Consider the following 23,987-nt stretch of genomic DNA (forward strand, 5'->3'; position numbering starts at 1 on the left):
TCTGCCACTGCTTCCAGAGAAAACACCCCAATTATTGCCCAGTAAAACAACCCATTGTCCAGGCTCAACCGATGTTCTTTGAAGAGAGAACATCACAATATTGCCCCGGGGCTACATAATATATCCCCAACTCGCCAGTAAACTACCAATGTATCACTTTAATGGGTGTAACCTTTGAAGAGAGAACATCACACTATTGCCCCAGGGCTACCTAATATGTCCCGACTCACCAGGAGAGGGATTATCTGTGGGGGGGGGCGGGTACTACCAATGTATCACTTTAATGGGTGTAACCTTTGAAGGGAGAACATTACACTATTGCCCCGGGGCTACCTGATATGTCCCGACTCACCAGTAAACTACCAATGTATCACTTTAGTGAGTGTAACCTTCGCGCCCCACACCAGGGACAGTAATGACAACTCAGGAGAACCTTGGTCTCCCCGACCATAGCAAACTGCCCCCAGTGTGCTATGACCCTTATACCTGTTGATAGTTCAGGTGCCCCCCCCCCCATGTGAGTAGGGCAGTTCTCCAGCGCCGTTCGTGCATTGGAGACAGAAACATTCATTAGAATCCCTGCCCCCCCCCTCCATTACCAATCCGGTTTTTCTTCAATGTGACAGGGGACAACAATGCCCCACACGCTACTGAGAACAAGCCTGTTTGGAGTTTGATAACTCGTTCTTCCCAATTACCTCCACACTACCTAAATTTAACACGAGTCCTATCTATTATTTATTTATTTATTTATTTATTTAGAGTTTTGTATAGCGCGAACAAGACCCGTGGGTATCAGAGCGCTTAACATCGAGGAAGGTTATACATTTCCAATTCGGTATCAATATACAACAGATAAATAAGATATAACAGAGACTATGACTATAGAGAATGTCTAACTATATATATTCCAAACACATGTGCAATTGGTAAAAAGAAGTGATAGAGACCATGATCAGTCGCTAAGTTGAGGTAGAGGTTATATAGATTATATAGTTTGGCGGATATAGCCGAGGCTTGTGTGTGGGGTCAGTCTCCTGTCAGCGATAATGTTCATGTGGAGGCCACCCTTCCGTTAATGAAACAGTTCATACCAACGATCTATCGGCTTCCCTATGCGAGGTATTTACTCATCATTAGGCTTTTCATTTCACGTTTAAACTGTACAGTATTATGAATCTTCCTAATGCTAGGGGGGAGTGAATTCCAGACTCTGGGGGCAGCTCCAGAGAATGCTCGGTCATAAGTCTTTTTCTTTCGGAAGAAGGCTGGTCTCAGCAGCAGTTCCTTGGCGCTTCTCCTTGGTCTGTTTCCTCCCGATAGCTTAATTTTCTTGGCTAGGTATCCTGGGGTGTTATGGTGCACCGCTTTGTGAGTAATACATGCTATCTTCATTTGAACTCTAGCCTCATAAGGTAGCCAGTTTAGTGCTTTTAGGTGAGGCGATATATGATCAAATTTCCTAGATCCAGTGATGAGTCTTGCCGCAGCGTTGAGACAGGCTTTTAGTGGTGCTGTGGAAGTTTTAGGTAGGCCAGTTAAGGTAGAGCATCCATATTCGATCCTGGATATTACTAGGGATTGTATAGCTAGTTTTAGATCTGCTTCTGAGATGAAAGGTTTTAGTTTTCTTAGGTAGTTCAGATGGAAGCGGGCACTTTTTGCCATTGAATTAATGTGGGCTTTCATGTCGAGTTTCTCATCTAATGTGATTCCTAGTGATTTGGCAGAGTTGACTAGGGTAGGTGTGCAGTTTAGCGCAGTCACCAATTTGGTCCATTCCTTTATTTCTGGGTGGCTCCTTGGAGGTGAGATTAGCAAGAATTCGGTTTTCTGGGCATTTAATTTCAGATGATTCGAAGTTAACCATTGTACAGTCATCCTTAGTGTTTCATTGATTAGATCTATGTCTTCAAGGGAGGCGATCTTTAGGTATATTTGCGTGTCATCGGCATACATGTGGTAGGATATCTTTGAATTCCGAAGAATGTCTGTGAGGGGTTCGACATACAGGTTGAATAGATCTGGGGATAGTGTTGAGCCTTGCGGGACCCCAATTGCGTTGGGACATGGGGCGGAGATTGCTTGGTTAACCATGAATCGTTGAGATCTGTTACTTAGGAAAGAGTTGAACCAACTCAGGACGTTTCCGCATAATCCCATCCTGTCCTGTAGCCTGATCAGAAGTGCCTCATGATTTACCGTGTCGAACGCAGAAGACAGGTCAAGGAGAATCAATAGGCAAGCTTGATTTTGGTCTAGTGCTTGTAGTGCGTCATCAGCAATGTGCAGGATCGCTGTTTCTGTGCTGTGTCCTGTTCTGAATCCTGATTGGCATTCGTCTAGTAGGGAGAACTTAGTGATGTGTTGCTTCAATTGGTTCTGCACGCATTTCTCAATTAGTTTGGCTAGTAGAGGGATGTTAGTTACTGGTCTATAGTTATTGGGATCTGATGCATTCGCTGTCGGTTTTTTGATTATTGGAACTACTTGTCCTGTTTTTAGGCAATCAGGGAGGATCCCTTGTGTAAGTGAAGCGTTTATTCTTTTGGTCCAGATTGGAACCACTATGTGGCTTATTTCTCTTACACATTTTGAAGGCAAAGGGTCATGATAGTGGTTATTCGGTCTGATTTCGGACAGCGTTTTTGCGATCTTGTCATGGTCATATAGTTCAAATGTGTTCCAGTTTGCTCTATTTTTTGACTCACTTTTTGCCTTACTCTCTGTTATCATGCCGGTCTCGCTCGTCGGTCGAGGTTGGGTCGGGAGGATACTTGCGGCCATTGCGAGCTCTACCTCTAGCGCTTTGGTCTTCTCTAAGAAAAATATAGAGAATTCCTCGCAGCTTAGTGGAGTTTTTGCGTTCTCTTGTGTCGATTTGGCTTGTTTATCGGATTGCTGCTTTAGGATCTCGAAAAGTTTTCTTGGTCTGTTTTTGGCATTGTCAAGTTCTGCTCTTATAAATTCTTTTTTGGAATTGATTACCTTTTTGTTATAATCCTTTCTGATTTTTCTGAGGGCTTTCAGCTCTGGTGATGAAGGGTGTTGTCTCCATTTTCTTTCGGCAGTTCTCAACTTGCGCCTGTCTTCATTCAGAGACTCACTGAACCATGGATTCTTTGGCTTATCTGTGGTCCTTTTCAATTTTAGTGGCATAGTTTCATTAACGATATTTCCAATTGAGGTTAAGTAGTGATCAGTCAGTTCGTTTACATTCTGCAAGTCACTGGGTGGCTTGAGGCCTCTCTCGCATCTTTCAGCCAATAGCTCAATGTTCACTTCTCTTGTATCTCGGATCAATTTTTTGGTCCTGTGGGGTTGCACCGTCCTACCCTTTTTCACTGAGGGGATCACGAAAGTTATGGCGTGGTGGTCAGACCAATCACAAGGGTCTATAGCACGGATTGATGACTCTTTGTTTCTTGAAATAATCCAATCTAAGGTCGCTCCTTGCACGTGGGTTGGTTGGGTGCATGCTTGTGTGAGGTTTAATTCGGAGAGGAACTCTTTAACCAAATTGACCAGTTTGTCCTTGCCGTCATCCCAGTGTAAATTAAAGTCTCCCAGGAATATGTTGTTGACTTCTGGATTGGAATTGGCCGTTATGATCTCTATTAGTTCCTCTGTGAACTTGGCGTTCTCTCCTGGTGGGTGGTAAAATGCATGCAAGTTGCATTTTTGATTGTTTGAAGATTTTATATTCAGACCCAGATATTCACATGATTCTAAGGGGTCGGCTTGTATCACGTTGACGTCTATCTCTGATCGGTGAATGCAGGCTATACCTCCTCCTATTTTTCTTAGCCTATCTGATCTCACAATGTTATAGTGGGGTGGTACTAGGAGATCAATAGCAGGAGCGGATGATTCCTTTAGCCATGTTTCCGTAAGTATTGCCAGGTCGATATCCTTACTGATGATGAGGGCTGCTATATCTGAGGCATGTTTAGTTGCTGAACGACAGTTGAGTAGAAGGCATTTCAGTGGTTTCTCCGAGTTAAGGAGGTTCCTAGTTTCGGATTCAGTTGCTGTTAACTGGATATGTTGTAGATTGAGGTTGATTGCTTTCCTGTCATTCTTTCTGGAAGCTCTATTAGAATCAATTGGTACAGTTTTAATTCTCTCCTCCCTTTCCCTGGCTGGTTGATCATAGGTTCGGAGTAAGGCCAAGGTTTCTTCATTTGATGAGGGGTTTATCCTGTCTGGTCTGTTGAGCCTATTTTTTTGCGACAAAGCCATCTCGTCATTCTTTTTTTGTGCGGAGATTACTAGATCCTGGATATGCGAGACCTTAGAGTGCGTGCTTACCGTCAGCTCCCACATCTTTTCGATTGCATGTGAGATTTTCCTCGAGCCTTGTGCCAAGTTGCCTACTATTTTCTGAAGCTCCTTAATTTCTTTCTGATTTCGGGATGATTTCTTGGTATGGATAGATCTGCCAGTTCGGGTAGTGCATTTTGTTCTTCTCCGTGACTGATCTGTTCTCATTCTCACATTTCCATCATTTGTATCTTTGGTATGGATGTTGTTCTCGCTTCTATTTAAAGTGTCCTGCGAGTTATCTATGTTGAGTGGTCTAAGTAATACCTTTGTGGGTGGGGATAAATTCGGCTCTGATATCATATTTGAGCGAGGTAACGAGTCCTGTAGTGACTCGCTCGGAGCTGAGGTGTCTTCATCAGGCAGATTTACACCACCTGGTGGCGGCATCCTCTCTTCTCTTTGGACCTGGCCCTGCTCTTCATTTGTCCGTTTGGAAGACCTCTGTGTTCTTTCTGTATTATTCTCATGGGTTGCATTTACACTTTCATTTATATCTCTAAAGCTGGAAGTTTGAGTCTTGTGGTCCCCGGGTCGGTTGACGTCTCTAGTTGAATTATCACTGTTGTCACATGTGACTTCACGTGGGGTCAAGGGTGGTTGCTATCTTGGTTTCTCCAGCGTTTCTTTTATTGTTAGGAAAATCTTTTCGAATTCCTCAAGGCCCCTGTTGGCAGCTTGTATCAGCACTATTCCCGTTTTGTATAAAGTGATGCATAGTTCAGCATTGCAGCTTCTTGATTGAGTGGTCATTATTTTTGTGCCATGTGGGATGTTTTTCATACTTCTTATGATCAGCATTTCTGTGATGGCATTGCGCCATTTCGCTGTTTTATTTGTGTGGAAAATCAAGTCATTCGTTATGGTGCCTTTGACTATATCGAAGTATGGGTCGGCGAACAGTGTGTCCGGGTTTTTTCTTAATGTGTTGTGTTTAAACTTTTTGGCAGCATTTTTGGATAGGGTAGAAGGATATTTTATGTTCTGCGCTTTAGGGCAAGTCGTCCCTTGGTACCTTTCATCCATTTTCACTTCCTGTTGTCGGTTTTATGAGGATTTAATCTGAGTTGGTCCCTTGTCGGTGTACAGTGATGGTCACTGTCTTGGTGATGGTCACTGTCTATTATCTGAAGGAAGACCATTCAACTAGACATTATATTCTCCTTGACTCTGGAAGTGTATTTGCAGTGTGTTCCCGTGGTTTGCGAGCTTGCTGATCGCTGTAGTGCTATCCCTCACCCTGAGGTTGGTACTCAATTGTTACGTGCACCCGTCCCTTTTCTCTGGTAATACACTGTTTGCTGCCTCTTACATTGTGTTTGTCTAGTTACTTGCACCAATGGCACCGTTGTCAATATAACGTTTGTTCTTATGTTTGACTGTACCTCATGTGGTTAGTGTCCGCCATTTGTTGCAGTGTTATCCTTCTACCTGTATTTGGCGCTCTTCTGTAACATGCACACGTCACCTTTCTCTTGTACACGCTGTTTGCTACCTCTCACATAGTCTTTGCGTCTGGTACTTGCACCAGTGCCGCCCTTGCCTACGTAGCGTATGTGCGTGTGTTTGACGGTTCGCCAAATATTACAGTATTGTACCTTTACTTGTACTTCGTATCCTTTTGTAACGCTCCCCCCTGTCACTTTATCCTCCTGTAGTGCGCCTTTTGCTACCTTTTGCATTGTTTGCACATGTTTGTCATGTAGCTTAAAGCCTCATGCTCCTGATGTGTATTACATACCGTACCTCTGATGCAGACACTGAAGACAGATTGAGCTCCCGACCTCATACAGCCAAAAAGCCAAAACCTATTGGCTATGCCAATGCTTGGTTTAAGAATTGCTACTACACCCCATATAAAAGCACTATCCACCAAACATTTCTTATATTGCCTACACTCTTAGAAGGCGGTTGTAGTGTACATTTCCGAGACAAATACATTTCCGATACAAGTACAACAACATTTTAAAAAACGACACAATTATGTGCAAGTGACGAACGGGACAAAGGCTAGAGAAAAGGTGTGTAGGAATGACAAAAAGATTGACGGGGGGAAATTCCCAGACAGCAGAAGGAGAAAGTCAAAGAGGGCAGTAAGCCAGCGCAATATCGGCATAACTAGGAGTGAGAATCACCCTGAATGAGTCACATTGGAAATCAGTGGCGATTTTTCAGGAAGCCCTCACTCACCACCATGGGTGGTGACATGCTTCATCATCGGGCCCACCAGGAGGAGCCGAATGCCTCCCTGGTGTGCTACAACGCCAGATTACTGCGGAGCTCGTTCTTCGTGGCACAGGTGTCAAAAAGAAATGTGAATTAAAAATGTCAAGAACTGTACCATACAAAAACTTTATTCAATGGCCAGTTTGAAATAGATAAAATATGTGTGGGAAAACTACCAGTTAATGACTTGGTTGTTTCCACATAAAGTGGGGTCAACATGTTTCTGCCCATCTATGTGTCATTTACTGGGCTTTCATCAGGACCGTAAGATAGTGTACCTCGGCGGTATGGGCAGGCTAAGGCCCACCCTTACCAGAGGACGTGAAAGTTAAAAGCAGGTGCAGAAAAATGGACAACCATGGCACAAAGGGGCTTTGGCCCTGGTATTGTAACAGCTATACAGGCCATGTATCATCGGTCATATGCCAAACTGAATATTATGGGGGAAGAGTCTGCTTCAATAACAATTGCGAGAGGGACAAGGCAGGGGTGTCCCTGCTCACCAATACTCTTTGCTTTTTATATTGACATCTTCATCGAGCAAATCTTCCAGGACCAGACCATTACCACAGTCCAGCGTAATACCTGTGAGACGAAAATATTTGCATATGTCGATGACCTGGCGATAATAACAACAGAACCAGACAAGGCGATAATTCAAATCCAGAAATTAGCAGAAGAGTATGGCGGAAAATAAGGCTACCTTTTAAACATAGGCAAAACACAGATTTTGTGTAACATCCAGACCTTCTCACTACTTTCACCATGAATCAGATAAGTCATCTGTGAGCCTCTCCTTTCCTCTGAGCCTAATCCCGATTTCGCCATTTTAATATTCCTCTACAGGGTGTGCCATTGTCGCCTCCACCCCCTCCCGAGACCCATGGGGTGTGGATCTTGTAAATCACAAGTGAGAATCCTACCCAGTATTCGTCAGTAATAATACTTTTCTTGACCTTTTCAGACATCACCATTTGCCCCCATTTCGGCATTTTGAACGCTTAACCACAAGTGATGTATTATTAGCAGATCTGTCCAACGGCCATTTCTACATGACATAGTGCATGTTTCTACGTTGGGCTACCCTTGAGAACAGCGTTTTCTTGCACTAAAATACCAGTTATGGCACCATAATCACTTGTTTACTAGTCCTTAGCACGTCCACACAGAGATTTCTCTCTGCAGAAAACCCTTGAGATAGATCGCACTAACTATGTGTTGTTTGCCTCTCTTGTCTGTATGTCCTTTTGCCTTTCAGACTGTAGAGGTTCCTCTAACTTGAAGGTATACCACCACTTATGGTTTGTTTTTTGCACTTAATATTTTTCTACACCTGCTTTTAACTTTCACGCCCTCTGGTAAGGGTGGGCCTTAGCGTGCCCATACCGCCGAGGTACACTATCTTACGGTCCTGATGAAAGCCCAGTAAATGACACATAGATGGGCAGAAACATGTTGACCCCACTTTAAGTGGAAACAACCAAGTCATTAACTGGTAGTTTTCCCACACATATTTTATCTATGTCAAACTGACCATTGAATAAAGTTTTTGTATGGTACAGTTCTTTACATTTTTAATTCACATTTCTTTTTGACACCTTTGCCACGAAGAACCAGCTCCGCAGTAATCTGGCGTTGTAGCACACCAGGGAGGCATTCGGCTTCTCCTGGTGGGCCCGATAATGAAGCATGTCACCACCCAGGGTGGTGAGTGAGTCTTCCTGAAAAATCCCCACTATTTCCAATGTGACTCTTTCAGGGTGATTCTTCCTTCTCTGTGTCTAGTGCTCATACACCTATTCTTTACGACGCTCTTTAGTTGTTTAATAATATTGACTAGGGGGACCAAGAGTGCCCTATACCCTCTCTCTCAATTTGTTATTACTAATAACTAGGAGTGAGACATGCCTGTGCACTGCAGCCCTGCTGCCATCTTGCCCGCTGATCACAGCCCTAAATTGCACCCCTACCCTAGTGGGCTCAGCAAAATCACTAGGAATCACACTAGATGAGAAGCTAAACATGAATTCCCATATCAATACAATGGCAAAAAGCGCCCGCTACCATTTGAACTACATCAGAAAAGTGAAACCATTCATATCCAAAGCAGACCTCAAACTGGCGGTGCAGTCACTAGTTATCGCGAGGATTGAATATGGATGTACTACGCTAGCGGGGCTACCAAAAATCTCAACAGTACCCCTGAAGTAAGCATGAGCGGGAAATCCGTTACGCTCGCGGATTTTGGGGATTTTTGGGAAACCCGCAATCCGCGAATTTTGCGGATTTCCCGCAAAATCCGCAAAAAAAAATCCGCTAACGTAACGGGTTCAAAAGTTGAACCCCCACTCATGCAACTATTTTACAATGGCGCCAGCAAGCTGCCAGCGCCGTTGTAAAATAGTTACAAAGTTAGCTTGCACAGGAACCACTAGATAAAACGAAGCAGGTGCTTCCTGTGCAAGCTAACTTTGTAACTATTTTACAACGGCGCTGGCAGCTTGCTGGCGCCATTGTAAAATAGTTACAGCCTTACACAGGTCACTCAAGGGACGCCTGCGCCCTTCAGGGCGATTGCATAGTAACACACACATGGTCACTCGAACTAGTTGATGCTCAAATTCAGTGACTCATTCATTAGCCCAAAAACAATCATGAGCGTCTTCGAGGCTGGACAGGTGTGCCTCTTCCCAAATCTACCGTGGAAAATCAGCTGTGATGCTGGGTAGAGGGCGGCCTTTGCATGGTCGCTCGAACTAGTTGATGCTCAAAATCAGTGACTCATTCATTAGCCCAAAAACAATCATGAGCGTCTTCGAGGCTGGACAGGTGTGCCTCTTCCCAAATCTACTGTGGAAAATCAGCTGTGATGCTGGGTAGAGGCCTTTGCATCCTTGACTTTCATGAGCGCAATCCCCGTGCTGTTCCTGTGACCAGGAGCTTCTTTCTCTTCATATAATTGTGTTCGCATGGGTTGCTGCAAGTTCGCACGCGTTTTGTACAATTTCGCAATTTGCGAAATTGTACAAAACCCTTGCGAACTTGCAGAAACCCGTGCGAACATAAAAAAAAAATTCTCCGCGCGGATTCGCGGATTTTGCGGATTTTGGCAATCCGCAAATTCGCAAATTCGCGGATTGCCAATCCGCAAAATCCGCTCATGCCTACCCTGAAGGCATGTCTCAATGCAGCGGCAAGACTGATCACTGGATCAAGGAAATTTGACCACATTTCGCCACACTTGAAGGCATTAAATTGGCTACCGTACGAAGCCAGAATCCAGCTAAAAATGGCATGCATAACACACAAGGCGCTCCATCACAATACACCCAGCTACCTTTCTCAGAAAATTAAACTATCTGGAGGGAACAGACCGGCCAGGAGCACAAAGGAGCTGATGTTGAGGCCAGCCATCTTTAGGAAAAAGAAAACGTACGACAGAGCTTTCTCAGGAGCAGCACCTAGAATCTGGAATTCACTTCCTTCAAACATTAGGAAGATTAAAAACACTATGGGCCCGATGTAGGTAAACGCGATTTTCCGATTTCAAAATACCGAGGCGGGCCGAATCGGTATTCTGAAATCGGAAAACGAGATGTAGGGAAAAAAAAACGAATGAATACCGATTCGGTCGGCATCGGTAATGAGATTCGGTACGTTCCGATTCTGCTCGGTCCGAATCGGAAAGTACCGAATCGGCCAACAACGATTCGGAAATCACTGAATCGGCTACCACCGAATCGGATATTCCCGATTCGGCGAATACCGATTCGGTAAAAGCCGATTCGGTAAAATCCGATTCGGCAATCATAGATTCGTAGCCATGAAAACAGACCCATGGCGAAAAAGCCCATAGGAATGCATTGAATGAACCGAATCGGCTTTTACCGATTCGGATAATACCGAATCGGATTTTACCGAATCGGATATTACCGAATCGGTAAAAGCCGATTCGGCAATAGGCGATTCAGCCAATGAGGTGGCTCCCCCTCCCCCACCCAAACAGGGAGTGGCAACCCTGGCAGGTGCAGCTAATTAAGAAGTTTCTGGAAAGCCTGCCTGAGCCCAACACTCACAGTTAGCAGCAGTGGGAGAAGGAGGTTGCCAACTGAACTGGAGAACATGGCAGAGCAGTCTGATAGCCAGAAGTCCTCCCAGAAGAGGAAGCCCAAGTTCACCACCACCGAACTTCAGGTGCTGGTTGAGGAGGTGGTGAGGGTGCACCGCCAGCTGTTTGGCAAGCTGTCCCTCAACGTGCCAGACAGCACCAAGAGGAGAATCTGGGCCGACATCGCCCAGAAGGTGAATGCTGCGGGTGTCACCCCCAGGTCCATAGAGGAACTGAAAAAAAGGTTTTATGACATCCGCAGCCTCACGAAGAGGAAGCTGGCTGACATACAAAGGCAGGCTGGACTCACTGGAGGAGGCAACAACCCGGCGCCACCCCTCACCGAGCTGGAGGAACTGGTCTCCAGCACCATTGAGAGGGAGAGTGTCGTTGGAATCGGGACCCTGGACAGCTCTGCGCGAGCTACAGCTACAGGTAAGAAGCATGCGCATCATGACACACCCTACCAGACACCTCCCCATTAGACACAATGCATAGGCAAACACCAGCACTGTACTGTCACCAACATACAAGAGACAAGCATCATGGTACATGTAGTCAGCAGAAGTTAGCCAAATATGTCAGTGCAGAATCACAAGACAGGAAACAGTGTGACACAGTGTAAGGAGATGCAAGGACATGTGGAATGCCATAATTGTACTGACTGTAATACATCGGCACTCAGTTTACAAATGCTTCTTTGTTCCGTAAAAATAAAGTGGCTCCTATATGTTAGGAATTTTCTTACTGATTTAGGCCTTGAGAGCTACTATTCAGACCCGACAACCATAACGGGCATCCCAAAAAAAGATCTGAAACGCCAAGCATTATGCCATTTGGAAACGTTAAGACTCACATCCAACTCCACAAAAACAGCAGTGATCCATTCAAATATGATCCAAATAGCCTTTGTCATTCACCCGTATTTAGAACTTCAAATACCAACTTACGAGAGAATGCTTATTACAAGATTTAGGCTAAATATGTTCTTTAGAATGGTCACCTTCCCGTCACAAAATTGTTGGGACGCTTTACTCCCGCCTTGTCCTTGTGACGGTATATCAACGCAGTCGAATCTGCACGTGATCCTGCTTTGTAAATACCATCAAGCCCACAGAAAGATCTGGCTTTTACCGATACTGAAATCTTGGGGATTGAGACAGTGCAGACCTGCCCTTTTAAGACTGCAAATGTTGGAAACACCGAATGTCTGTTATTTTATTAGTAGTTTCTTAAAATGTATTGTGAAACACAGAAAGAATCTTTAAAAACCTTGCCAGTCTGACCATAAGCGGTATTTTTGCAAATTTCCTGATTAACCTTTCTCTTTTTAACTGCGAAATGAATTTTATCGGAATCAAATGTAACATGTTTACTTTTACTGTGTTTTGATATCTTGTGTACTTTTATGGTTTTTTCCATTGTGAATAAGCCGAATAAAGATTTATTATTATTAAATGCTTCTTTGTACCTAGGGGCCCCATCAGGCGGAACAACTGTGACAGCAGAGGGAGCAGCAACGTCCAACACTGCAGTCGCAGGGCCGAGCACCAGCCAGGATGGCCAGGAGGAGGATGAGGAAGGAGACACCCCAGGGCTAGGTATGGAGGGAGTCCTGGTCATTGACTTCCAAGCAGTGCACTCCCCAGTACTGCCCAGCACACCCCCCTTGCAATTCTCACCAGAAAACTCCCCTACAAGGCACACCATTCCGCCTACACCAGCTCCTGCCACAACCGTGGCCTTGCCACCTGTTCAACCTGTCCTGGGAGCAGGGGCTCAGGGACCGGCCAGCTTCACACCCCCACCAGTGGCACCCCAGCCCACTCAGCAGGCCGGAAGCAGCAGTGCCCGACGCCGTGCCATCACCACCACTGCTGCACCAGCACGGGAGGGCAGTGTGTTCCTGGGCCTGGAGGGACAGATGGTTAAAATCCAGAGGCAACAGGCAAGATCCACCATGGCCTGCCAACGCCAGCTCCTGCAGCACAACATGCAGATGGGAGAGTTGGTGAAGGGATTCCAGGCTGTTGTGGAAACCAACAAGGAGGTGGCAGCAGGGTTAGGCAGGCTGACCACTGCCATCACCCACTCATCTGCCAGACAGGAGGAGCATGAGCTGGTGCGCAGGCGGGATGCCCGGGTGCTGAACCGGGCCATGGCCCGCCTTGCAGCGGCGACGGCACAACTGTGCCATCGCAGCTCCAACCAGGAATCTGTGCTTAGTCAGCATACGGCTGAGCTCACTAGGGGGATGGCCAGGATCACCACGGCTATGGAGGCCATGATAATTTCAAACACCGCCTCCAATCCTGCCCTGGACCTGGGTGATGCTGGAGACAGCAGCAGCCGCAGCAGCCCGGCCAGCGCTGCATCTGAGCCACGGAGGAGCACCAGGCGATCCGCTGATGCTGCTGGGCATTCAGAGGGGGCTGAGGGACACCCCAGTGGGTCTGGCAAGCGGGCAAAAAAATAGCCTGGCAAGGGGGGATGAGGCAACCAGAACCCTGGACTTTATTTGATTTTACATACTCCATTTTTTGATGCACATCAGTGCTGTAACTGTGGTGCAACACTATTAAAATTTATTTTTTGCAAGCAACATTTAGCTGTCTTTGCATCTGTACTCAGTCAGAAATAGTTCTCAGTGATCTCCTCACGTCTGTATCTGCCATCACTTGGCGTACACACCCCAGCTGGCTGTGTCAGTGGCACAGCTTCGTCGTCGTCATAGTCCTCGTAGTCAGACAACTCCACCTCAGTGCCCTTCTTGACCGCAAGGTTGTGTAACATTGCACATACAGCTATGATCTTGCAGCAGGTGATGGGGGTATACTGCCTTGCACCTCCACTCTTGTGCAGGCATCTGAATCTACTTTTCCAGATGCCAAAGGTCCGTTCAACAACATTCCTTGTGCGTATGTGGGCCCGGTTATACCTCCTTTGGCTGGGTGTGGAGGGGTTGAGGTAGGGGGTGAGTATGAATGAGCGGAGGGCATATGCACTGTCGCCTGGAAGAGAAAGGGGTCACATTAGACACATGCATACATGTATTCCACCTACCTACTATGTGTTATGGGGGTCTGATGATGTGTCTCACCTAGGAGGTATCCTTCTCCAAATTCGCCAGCCATCAGCCGTGCATATATGCCGCTCTGTTGGAATATATAGGAGTCATGGGTACTCCCTGGAAATTTTGCTACCAGGTCTGTGATGGTGCACTTGGCATTGCAGATCACCTGCACGTTGATGGTGTGTGTAGATTTCCGATTGCGGTATATGTATTCGGTGTCCGCTGGTGGGCAAATCGGAATGTGCGTGCCATCTATGCAACCAATGATTTGGGGAAATTGTGCCATCTGGTAGAAGTCAGCTTTAGTTTGTAGCAGTTCTGCGTGGGTTGCAGGGAAAGAGATGTATTGGTCCATCCTGTCTATCATGGCGTCAAGGAATATGTGGAAGAACCTTGACAGGCTGCTCTGGCTCACCCCTCCTGCTGCTGCTACTCCACTTTGATAGCTGCCAGACGCAAGCAGGTGTAGGCTGCATAGCACCTGGACGTGCGCAGGGATGGCGTGTGCCCTTGGGGTGTGGTGGTCCAAGAATGGCTTAAGGTCCCTGATGAGCTCAAGTATGGTGTCAGAGTCCAGCCTGTATCTCTGTAGGATCTCAGCCTCAGTGAGCATGAACAGGGTTATCCTCTGTCTGTAGACCTGTTCATTTCTTAGCCATTCCCTCTGTCCTTCCTGCTGTAGCCGTAGCCGCCTCGCAATGACATAGAAAGCTGCCATCCTGCAAGTTGCAATGCATTTTGGGACTGTTTATATGGGTTGGAGTTGGTTACCACCTGATTGCAATCCATGGTAAATACCGAGTGAATTCTACCGATTTTGAGCCGATTTCGGTGTTTCTGTGCCTCCCTACATCTCCCCAACTGTCGGAATCGGGGAATTTCCCGATCGGAGATTCATACGAATCGGCATGTTTTCCGATTCGGCTCATGTCCGATTCGGTATTTGTACCGATTCGGTAAATGGACCGAATCGGTGATTTTCCGATTCGGTGTCACTAACGATTCGGTAATTGGACCGACTCGGTGATTTTCCGATTCGGTGTCACTAACGATTCGGTAATTGGACCGAATCGGTGATTTTCCGATTCGGTGTCACTAACGATTCGGTAATTGGACCGAATCGGTGATTTTCCGATTCGGTGTCACTAACGAATCGGTAATTGGACCGAATCGGTGATTTTCCGATTCGGTGTCACTAACGATTCGGTACATGGACCGATTCGGTCTTTGCATCTGATTCGGTGTTTTTCCGATTCGTTACATATCCGATTTTTGGTATGTACGTATCGGATTCTTTCCCATTCGGTACTCATTCCGATTCGGTTTTCTATCCGATTCTTTCTGTTTTTGGTTCCCTACATCTCGATGGCTGTTTACCGATCGGTAAGGGCCAAAAATCGGTATTTTCGGCCGTTACCGATCGGTAACGCCCTACCTACATCGGGCCCTTGATCCTTTAAGAGGGAGACCAAGATCTTCCTAATGAGTAAATTCCTCCCGTAGGCTAAACATGGAAGTCAGAATGCATGGTCAATGTCGGGAACTGAATCAGACCCAGAAAATAAACATTCAGGATCCTTGGCTGCAATCACACTTTATATCGCGTTTCGTGTTATGTACTAACTGTGGTTCTTATTTACATTGTATACTTTATATTTTTGTAGATATTTGTTCTGAGTTTTAATTTTGTGGGCAATATAAGCACCTACCTCTTGTAGGGGTATGAAAATTGCTACATGGAAAACTGTTCGGGGATTTTCATTTATGTGCAATATATTACAAAATATGTACCTACCTCTAAAGGTTGTGGAAAAAGGCTACAACTATACCGACGTTAACTACCTCATGTCATGCTGTGTGAAGCGCTCTGATACCCAAGGGTCTTGTTCGCGCTATACAAAACTCTAAATAAATAAATAAATAAATAAACCCTCCGGCAGGCAGCCAGAAGGTGGCAACCTTGAGCTATTATAGGTGTTCCTCATGAGACCCTGTAATGCATGCATTGATTCATTTAATGGAAATAAGTTCAGGGGCTGTTTTAAAATGTATTTCCCTTCCTTTTACAATTATGGATGACTAAGTCTTTTTTAAAGTTTGGGGTTTTGTGCTAGGGTTAGTACACCCAGCCTTGCCCTCCCCGTATGCCATGTAGTAATATTTGAATCGTGTTTACTTTCATTGTGCTGGCTTCAGTGTAGTGCTGTCTCGATGTGTTTGCATTTTTGCAGTGACACAACCCTCTGAGATTCCCCATGGATGCCTTTGCCAATATAACAAATAAGTCCTCTGCCCGTTTTCTATTCCGGCCAGCAATTGCCATATTTTCTGCAGAGAAATATTACTAATTATGAAAGGCTGAATCTTGGTACTAGCTGGACTATTCCTGCTTACAAAGGTGGGGCTTAGAATCCCCAGGGCCGCTTACCAACCAAGAAGAACCCAAGAACAAGAACATTGTTACCTGAACCTTCTTCTGCACCCTGTGCCTTCCCCAAGATGCCTTTCCTATTTTTTGATGTGCCTGAAAGTGGTTCTTGGAACCAATTGGCGCCCTGGGGGATGTTTACCTGCTTACTGTATTGTGCCTACTGTTCTCCTGCACAAAGACTCATGGTTGCGTCCGTTAGCATCGACACAATCCCATGAGGGATAACTTAAAACTAATTTGGCCCAGGAAAAACATGTGCTGGGTTTGGTATGAACGACATAAAAGAAGACGCCGCTCTATGTGTTTTACTACACTGCCCAGGCCTCTGTAGACTGCGCACAACAGATACCAAACTCCATATTGACTCTAAAAGTTGCAAAGAGGTAATAAAATGTTTCTACACAATGCTGTACGTTGGTCCCAAGGGTATCTGCCAATTGGTTGCACAGGCAATCGCCTCGCGTCTCTCGCGTTCACACGAGACCCCTGTTCCTGCAGAGATTCCAAGCTGTCTTAATACTTCTGTCTGTGTTCGTTCCAACACCCCCTGCCCCCCGCCATCCCCCTCCTTCCTCAAGCACTTGTGTGCCGTATTTATTGTGCTTGCGACGACCGGTAATCGGATGACGTGGGTTTCGGATACAAGAATGCAGAGACGAAAGGTGGGCAAAGGGGGCAGAGGGCTGCCATGGGAAATCCTGGAAACACAAATAAACAAGCAAGACTCGGAGAAAAAACCTGCATAATGCACAGAGATAGATGGCCGGACGTCATCGACCGCATGCATTTCCCCATCATGATCATGGTTACGGGTGTTATGCGATGAATAAAGAAAACCTCTTGGGACTGCAAGGGGCGACCTTGTGGGGCTGGTGGGGTCGGTCGGGCGGCAGTTACTAAACGCGGGGGATGGGCAAGGGCGAGGCAACCGTAGCCACTAATCCGCCCTCCGCCGTGCTACTAACACCCAAAGCGCGGTGGTGAGGGGTGTTTGTTAACCCTTTCGATGCTGATGACGAGCTCAGCTCGTCATCACCCACGGGTGTCGTGTGCTGATGGCGAGCTCAGCTCGTCATAGTGCCACTAAAATGGCATTTTCCAGCACACAGCGGGAAAACGCCTAGCAGCCAAGAGGTTAAAAAGCGCAAACTCGGTGTCGGGTATCCGAGTGCTTTGCAAGCACCCAACGCTTTAAATGAAGACCCATTCATCCTTCTGACCTGAATGAAAATATTAACTGATTTGTCCACACACAGGATGGCCAGAGTCTTTGCCGAGACTCGAACCGGATTCTCCGGTGTCGTTTCGCAGTTGTAGGGGGAGGTCTACCTAGCAACCCCGAGACCGCAGACACGAGGCACCTCACTCGCGGCAGGGCAGCGCGCCGCAGCCCCAACGCGTACCAGCCCCGGGCCCAGCCGCCGCAATGCAGATTGGGACCAACAACCCCGGGTGAACCCATAAGAGAAGGTGGGGGGCCGCACGAGGTGAGACCCAACATCGCGCACCTCTTCAAAGCCCAAAACAGTACTCCCTGCCAGGCCGCAAGTTACAGGTATCCGAGTGTGTTCCGGATGGCAGTAGCTGGCACTGGTAACCAGTTTGAGGAGTTGTCATTGTGGGGCGCTTTCTCTGGTGGGCAGAATAAATACATTCTAGTTGGCATTGTGAGGCCCTGGCACAAAGGGGTAGTGTGGATATGTGTTCTCAGCTTGGAATCACTCCTTGCGTCTACCGGGTCTACGCCTCTCCCCTCGGCTGCAGGCGCACGACCCCCTCTTCTGCACGCACTCAAGTCGCTGTCGGTGTCTTTCACTTGGGGGCTCTCTGGGGTTATAAAAGGAAGAGAGGGGCTCTTAATGACCCATAGGGAAATAGAGCACCAATATACTGAAAAGTAAAGCAAAATGTTTTCCCTATGGGGGATATTATTTCCTGCTCCTAAATCAGGACTCAAACTAACAGACACAAATCATACCATTCATTTTGTGGAACGGGAGAACACTTACCAGAAAGGAACACACTAAATCGAGTTAAAAAAGTATACAATTTATTGTAAATAAGGATACAAAGATATCAATGAATCAGCAAGTTAAAAACATGGAATACACAGATAAAATACACAAATAAAACCACCTAATGTGGAAGTGGAGAAATTAATCAAAAAAGACACTAAGATCTATCTTTGTTATATCATTTCGGGCCCTCGTTTGTCAACAATGGAAGGAATATCATTCCTTCCATTCAGGGCTCGAGTCGGGGTACCACGCGGATGGACGGCGTCCCCCCACTTATTTTACCAGGAGGACGCCATCCTCCCTGCCACACAGCTGGACTTCACTCTTTGGCCTCTCTGGGACGATGAGCTTGGCACCTTTCGTGACGTCACTTCCGGTCGTGACGTCACTTCGGGTGACAGCGTCCCCCCACTTCTTTTTTTACGACTTGTGCCCTGCTTCCATTGTTGACAAACGAGGGCCCGAAATGATATAACAAAGATAGATCTTAGTGTCTTTTTTGATTAATTTCTCCACTTCCACATTAGGTGGTTTTATTTGTGTATTTTATCTGTGTATTCCATGTTTTTAACTTGCTGATTCATTGATATCTTTGTATCCTTATTTACAATAAATTGTATACTTTTTTAACTCGATTTAGTGTGTTCCTTTCTGGTAAGTGTTCTCCCGCTCCACAAAATGAATGGTATGATTTGTGTCTGTTAGTTTGAGTCCTGATTTAGGAGCAGGAAATAATATCCCCCATAGGGAAAACTTTTTGCTTTACTTTTCGGCTCTCTGGGGGTGCCAGGGGTGCCTAAAGCTGACGCGCCCCTAGCACAGCCACTTGTTCCGTCCACCCTGAACCTACCACAGCTGCGCAGCCGCGCTCAGTCAGTCTGCACAGCAGATGGCGATGATGTGAAAATCTGCACGGGGGGGGAGGGGCAACTGTGCCAGAAGCATTTCAAGCCTTTCACCCTCGCGACATTTGTCTCGCTTAGACACCGCCCGGCGGGGGAAAACTCCCAGCAGTACCCCTCTGTTTTGTTCTGCAGGTGGGGAGTGGCAGCCTTAGGGGTAGCAACTTGGGGCCTACACTGCGGGGCATCTAGGTCTAACTAGGCCTAACACGTGGTCCTAGAAATAACTGAGACTGACTATAGGAATAACTTGGTGGCTCTCTGTGCGCGCGTCTGAATGCGTACGTGCGTGCGGGGCCTCTCTTTATTATAGTAAGTCACATGACCCAACGCTGCACGCCCGTGGCGTCATGGGCGGGCTATCCCCAGAAACATAACATTCCTCCTAAAACAAGGAAAAACAAACAACAACAACATTGTCAAACTGTTCATCATAATGTTCTTCATTAACACCTTCTGCCTCCCGACATGATTCCGAACTTGTGGAACATGATCACAAACTGGGCACTCATATGATCTTACCTTGAAACAGTCTTACATGAAATAGTCGCGTAGCCGGCAGGAGGGCGTGGGGTTTCTTCTCAGCCTGGGTTGCGACCCTCTTTGACTTGAAACAATTGTCTCTGTGACTGGGACTGCTCCTGGCGCTTCCCTGTCGGCCCCTTCCGGATCTGGCAGGTCTTCTAGGGCCCCAGCGCCATCACCCGCCTCTTCATTCACAATTGCTCTCTAGTTGCTACTCTGGGTGACCTCTTGGCTGGGTGTTAGTTCCTGGTGTAGCGAATTGGTTGCAGTTTCAGTTCCATTAGCAGCGGGTGGGGGACAGGATGCAGTTGGCTCCGGATGGAAACGTTTGAAGTGTGATATATTTCGGGTTACTGTCTCCCGTCCCCGGACCGCTGTGATGCGGGTGCCTTTTACGCCAATCACTTTCCACGGCCCTCTTTCATAGTTCAGCCTAAATTTGCCACTGGTTGCTCTGTTGCGGATCAGCACCATATCACCTCTGCTGAAATGTGTCATCACTGCCCTTCTCTTCTGACTGATCTTGGCAAAGGTGGCTTTTCTCTTCTTCGCAATTCTGTCTTCATTCACCCCTTCTGGTGACCACCGGGGATGATGAGGGATGGAGTCTGTCACCACTCGCCCCATGAGGATGTGGGCGGGTGCTATCCCCGTGGTTGAGTGTGGGGTTTGCCGGTAGCTCTGGAGAAAGGTGAAAATGGCCATCTCCACTGACTGGTTTCTGTCATGGGCGATACGAATGACCTTATTCAGGGTCCTCATAAAGCGCTCGGCCTCCCCGTTGGCTTGAGGCCAGCGAGGGGTGATTCGTCGATGCCGAGTACCGAGGGAGGACAGATAAGTGGCCAGATCTTGTCCTTGAAACGGGGGTCCATTGTCTGTGCGGAGCTCACGCATGGCCCCATGAGTTGCGACAATCTTCTCGATTTTGGGGATGACACTCTCACTATTAAGGCTTGTTATTATCTCCACTTCAGGATATTTGGAATGGTCATCAATCATTACCAATGTATGCCTTCCATCCGGGAGGCTGCCGAAGTCCATACTGACCCTCTCCCATGGTCGCTGGGGCCGGGGCTCCACTATGATCAGGGCTTCCCGAGGATCATCTCCTGTGACTTGACAAGCGGCACATGACCTCACCACCTTCTCTACCATGTCGTCCATTAGGGGAAACCACACTTTTGTCCGTAACCGGGCTTTGGTTTTGACCATTCCCTGGTGTCCCACATGTGCTAGTTGTACCACCTGGTCAGTCAGGGCCGCAGGTATTAGGAGGCGATGCCCTCCTAGCAGGCACCCTGCTTCGTCCTCATTGAGCTCTTCCCTGACGTGATGCAGGCTCTCCATGATTTTTTGAGCCTCTGGGGTGAGCACCTTCCAACTCTCTTTGGCTTTATGCCAGTTCGCCGTTCGGAGGATCTCTTTGGCCCTCTGGAGACATGCATCCTGGGCCGTGGCATTCGCAATGTCCTCTATGGATAGGGGACGCGGGCATGACCGCGCGACCACCCATTTGACGTATGCCTCTGTTTCTTAGGCCTCCTCCATTTCCTCCGGGGTGGCTGGCCTGGGATGGCGTGAGAGATAGTCCGCCGGGTTCTTTGCACCGGGCTGGTACTCGATGTTGCAGTTATATTCCTGCAGCTGGAGCAGCCATTTTTCGATGCAAGGTGGTGGCTTTGATGATGTTCCTGAGAACAGGGCTACTAATGGTTTATGGTCCGTTACTACTGTGAACGGCTTGCCATAGACATACAGATGGAAATGTCGGCACCCCCAATGGATGGCAATGGCTTCTTTCTCAATTTGGGAATACCGTTGCTCTGTGTCTGTGAGGGATCTACTCGCAAAGGCAACAGGTATCCAGTCCACTTCATCCCTTTGCCTTTGCATCAGAACAGCTCCAAGCCCTGCCGGCCCGGCATCTACCGCTATGAGGGTGGCATTTCGAGGGTCAAAAAATGCCAGTGTGTTAGTGCTGGAGAGAGATCCTTTAATGTCATTGAAGGCCTTCTCCTGCTCCGGTCCCCAGGCCCACGGGGTAGAGTCTTTTGTGAGGTCACGCAGGGGAAGTGTGAGATTGGCCAGGTCTTTGATGAACCTACCACAGTAGTTAACCATGCCAAGGAAGCTCCGGTTCTCGGTGACTGTCGTGGGGGGAGGTGCGTCCTTGATGTCTTTCACTTTGTCAGGGTCTGGGTTGACACCGTCTGCCGAGAAGACATATCCAAAAAACCCTATCTTGGTTCGTAGGAATTCACACTTCTCCCTGTGGAGCGTGAGTCCTGCATCTCTTAGCCGGCGAAACACCTGTGTTAGTCGGTGATTGTGTTCCGTGATGGTGCGGGCATGTATCATTATGTCGTCGCTGACATTTATCACCCCGGGTATGCCAGCGATCAGTTCTTGAATGACATTTTGAAACACCTCCGCTGCACTGGAGACTCCAAAGCTGAGACTGGTGTACCTCCGAAGACCAATGTGAGTGGAGAAAGTGGTGATATTGCGCGATTCCTGGTCTAATACTAGCTGGTGATATCCCGCTCGTAGGTCTAGCTTTGAGAACCAGCATGCACCAGCCATTTCTCCAATGAGGTCATCAATGGTGGGAGTAATGTGACGCTCTAGCTTTATGGCTGCGTTAGGGAGGCGCATGTCCACGCAGATCCTGACCGCCCCTGGCTGTTTCGGTTTTCGGGTGACTACGATGGGCGACACCCAGGGGGTGGGAGCTGAGACCTTTTCGATGATGCCAGCCGCTTCCAGTTTGCGGAGTTCCTCCTCCACCAAAGGCCGAAGATGGAAGGCAATGCGACGGTGTCGCAGAGCCACCGGCTGTACTGTGGGGTCAACGTGTAGGTGTATCTCACGGCCCTTGAAGCGTCCAATGCCCTCGAAGAGGTCTGGGAATTCCATGAGGAGTTGTTGTACTGATTCCTCATGGACACCAAAGGCGAATGTCACCACGCCTTAGTCTTCGGCTGCTCTGCAGCTTAGTAGCATGCCTTGTCCTTCTTCCGACACAAAGATGTTTTCTTTGATAGTTTTGTCCCCATGGCGGACTGCCGCTCGGAACTTCCCTCGGATCCTGAGGGGGATGTCCTGTCCATATGCAAAAACAGTGATGGGAGTGGGGCTCAGGGCCGGCGGCGTGGCCATGTTTCTGTAGAGGGAGGCGCTCATTAGATTTATAGACGCTCCCGTGTCCACAACCGCCATGATGTCTTGGTCCGCCACCCGGATTGAGCATTGTGGTAGTGTTCTGGTGCGACGAGCAGCGGTGCCGATCATGTGTACCTTGTGCACTGATCGTTCTTCCTCCTCGTCATCATCCATGTCACTGTGGCTCTGTTCTCCTTCCGTGATAGTCTGTACCATTTGGCGTGGCTTGCGGAACCTCTTCGATCGGCAGACTTTTTCGAAATGGTTCATCTTGCCGCATCCCGAGCAGCGTTTTCCCCGTGCTGGGCATTCTGGTGCAGGGTGGCGCGGGCCTCCGCAGTATCCGCACGAGTGTCCCGATGCTCCACCCTGGGTGGGCGTCATCTTTTTGTTGGTGGTTGGTGACACCTAGCGTAGGTGTCAACTCCCTGAGCACAACCTCTAGGAAACACGTGGTGTTTCTATAAATTGTAATCCAAACAGTTGTCAATAAAGTTGAACCAAAATTGTTGTTGCTTGTCTCATATTTAATTCACAATGAATTTCATCAATTTCCACGAAGCACCAACATATGTATACATCCAGAAACTACGTTTGGTGATAGTATCCCAATGCATTTCGGACACATGGTCCTTCGTCAGGGGAATCCTAAACAAAATAAAATAAAGCAATCTAAGTATAATTCACTCAGTGGCAAGTCTCTTGTCAGTTGAATAAAGTTCTAACGGTTATGCATGTAAGTTTAACCAAAATAATGTATAATGCATGCGGCACGTTTCAAAAGTCTGTGTTAAATATACTCATCTTTTTGTGCCACTTGGATGGCGTTTGGACCTGCAGCTTATTGACAGGTTCCACTTTAACAGTAGCTTGCAATGCAGCTTCCATTTGCGCTGCCCTGGCTTTGGAAAGTTCCTTTGTGCGGCCGAGAGTTAGGATGTCGGCCAGCGGCTTGCCAGACTCCTCCAATATTCTTTCCCACAGTTTGGCAGAGGCACAGCCCTGTATGATTTGCCCGCGGATTTCTTCTGTCACATCTTGGAACCCACATGATAGCGCCAACTTTTTGAGTCTGGTGTGGTAGGTGTCTAACGACTCTTCCGGCAGCTGGCGCGCTTGCCGGAATACAAAACGTTCATAGTCTTGATTGGCCATGGGTTCAAAATGGGCATTCAGGGCGTTTATCAGTGTGTGGTGAGTTTTGGGGGTCGCCTCC

The sequence above is a fragment of the Lissotriton vulgaris genome, chromosome 5 (assembly GCF_964263255.1).
Source record: "Lissotriton vulgaris chromosome 5, aLisVul1.2, whole genome shotgun sequence".
Taxonomy (NCBI): domain Eukaryota; kingdom Metazoa; phylum Chordata; class Amphibia; order Caudata; family Salamandridae; genus Lissotriton; species Lissotriton vulgaris.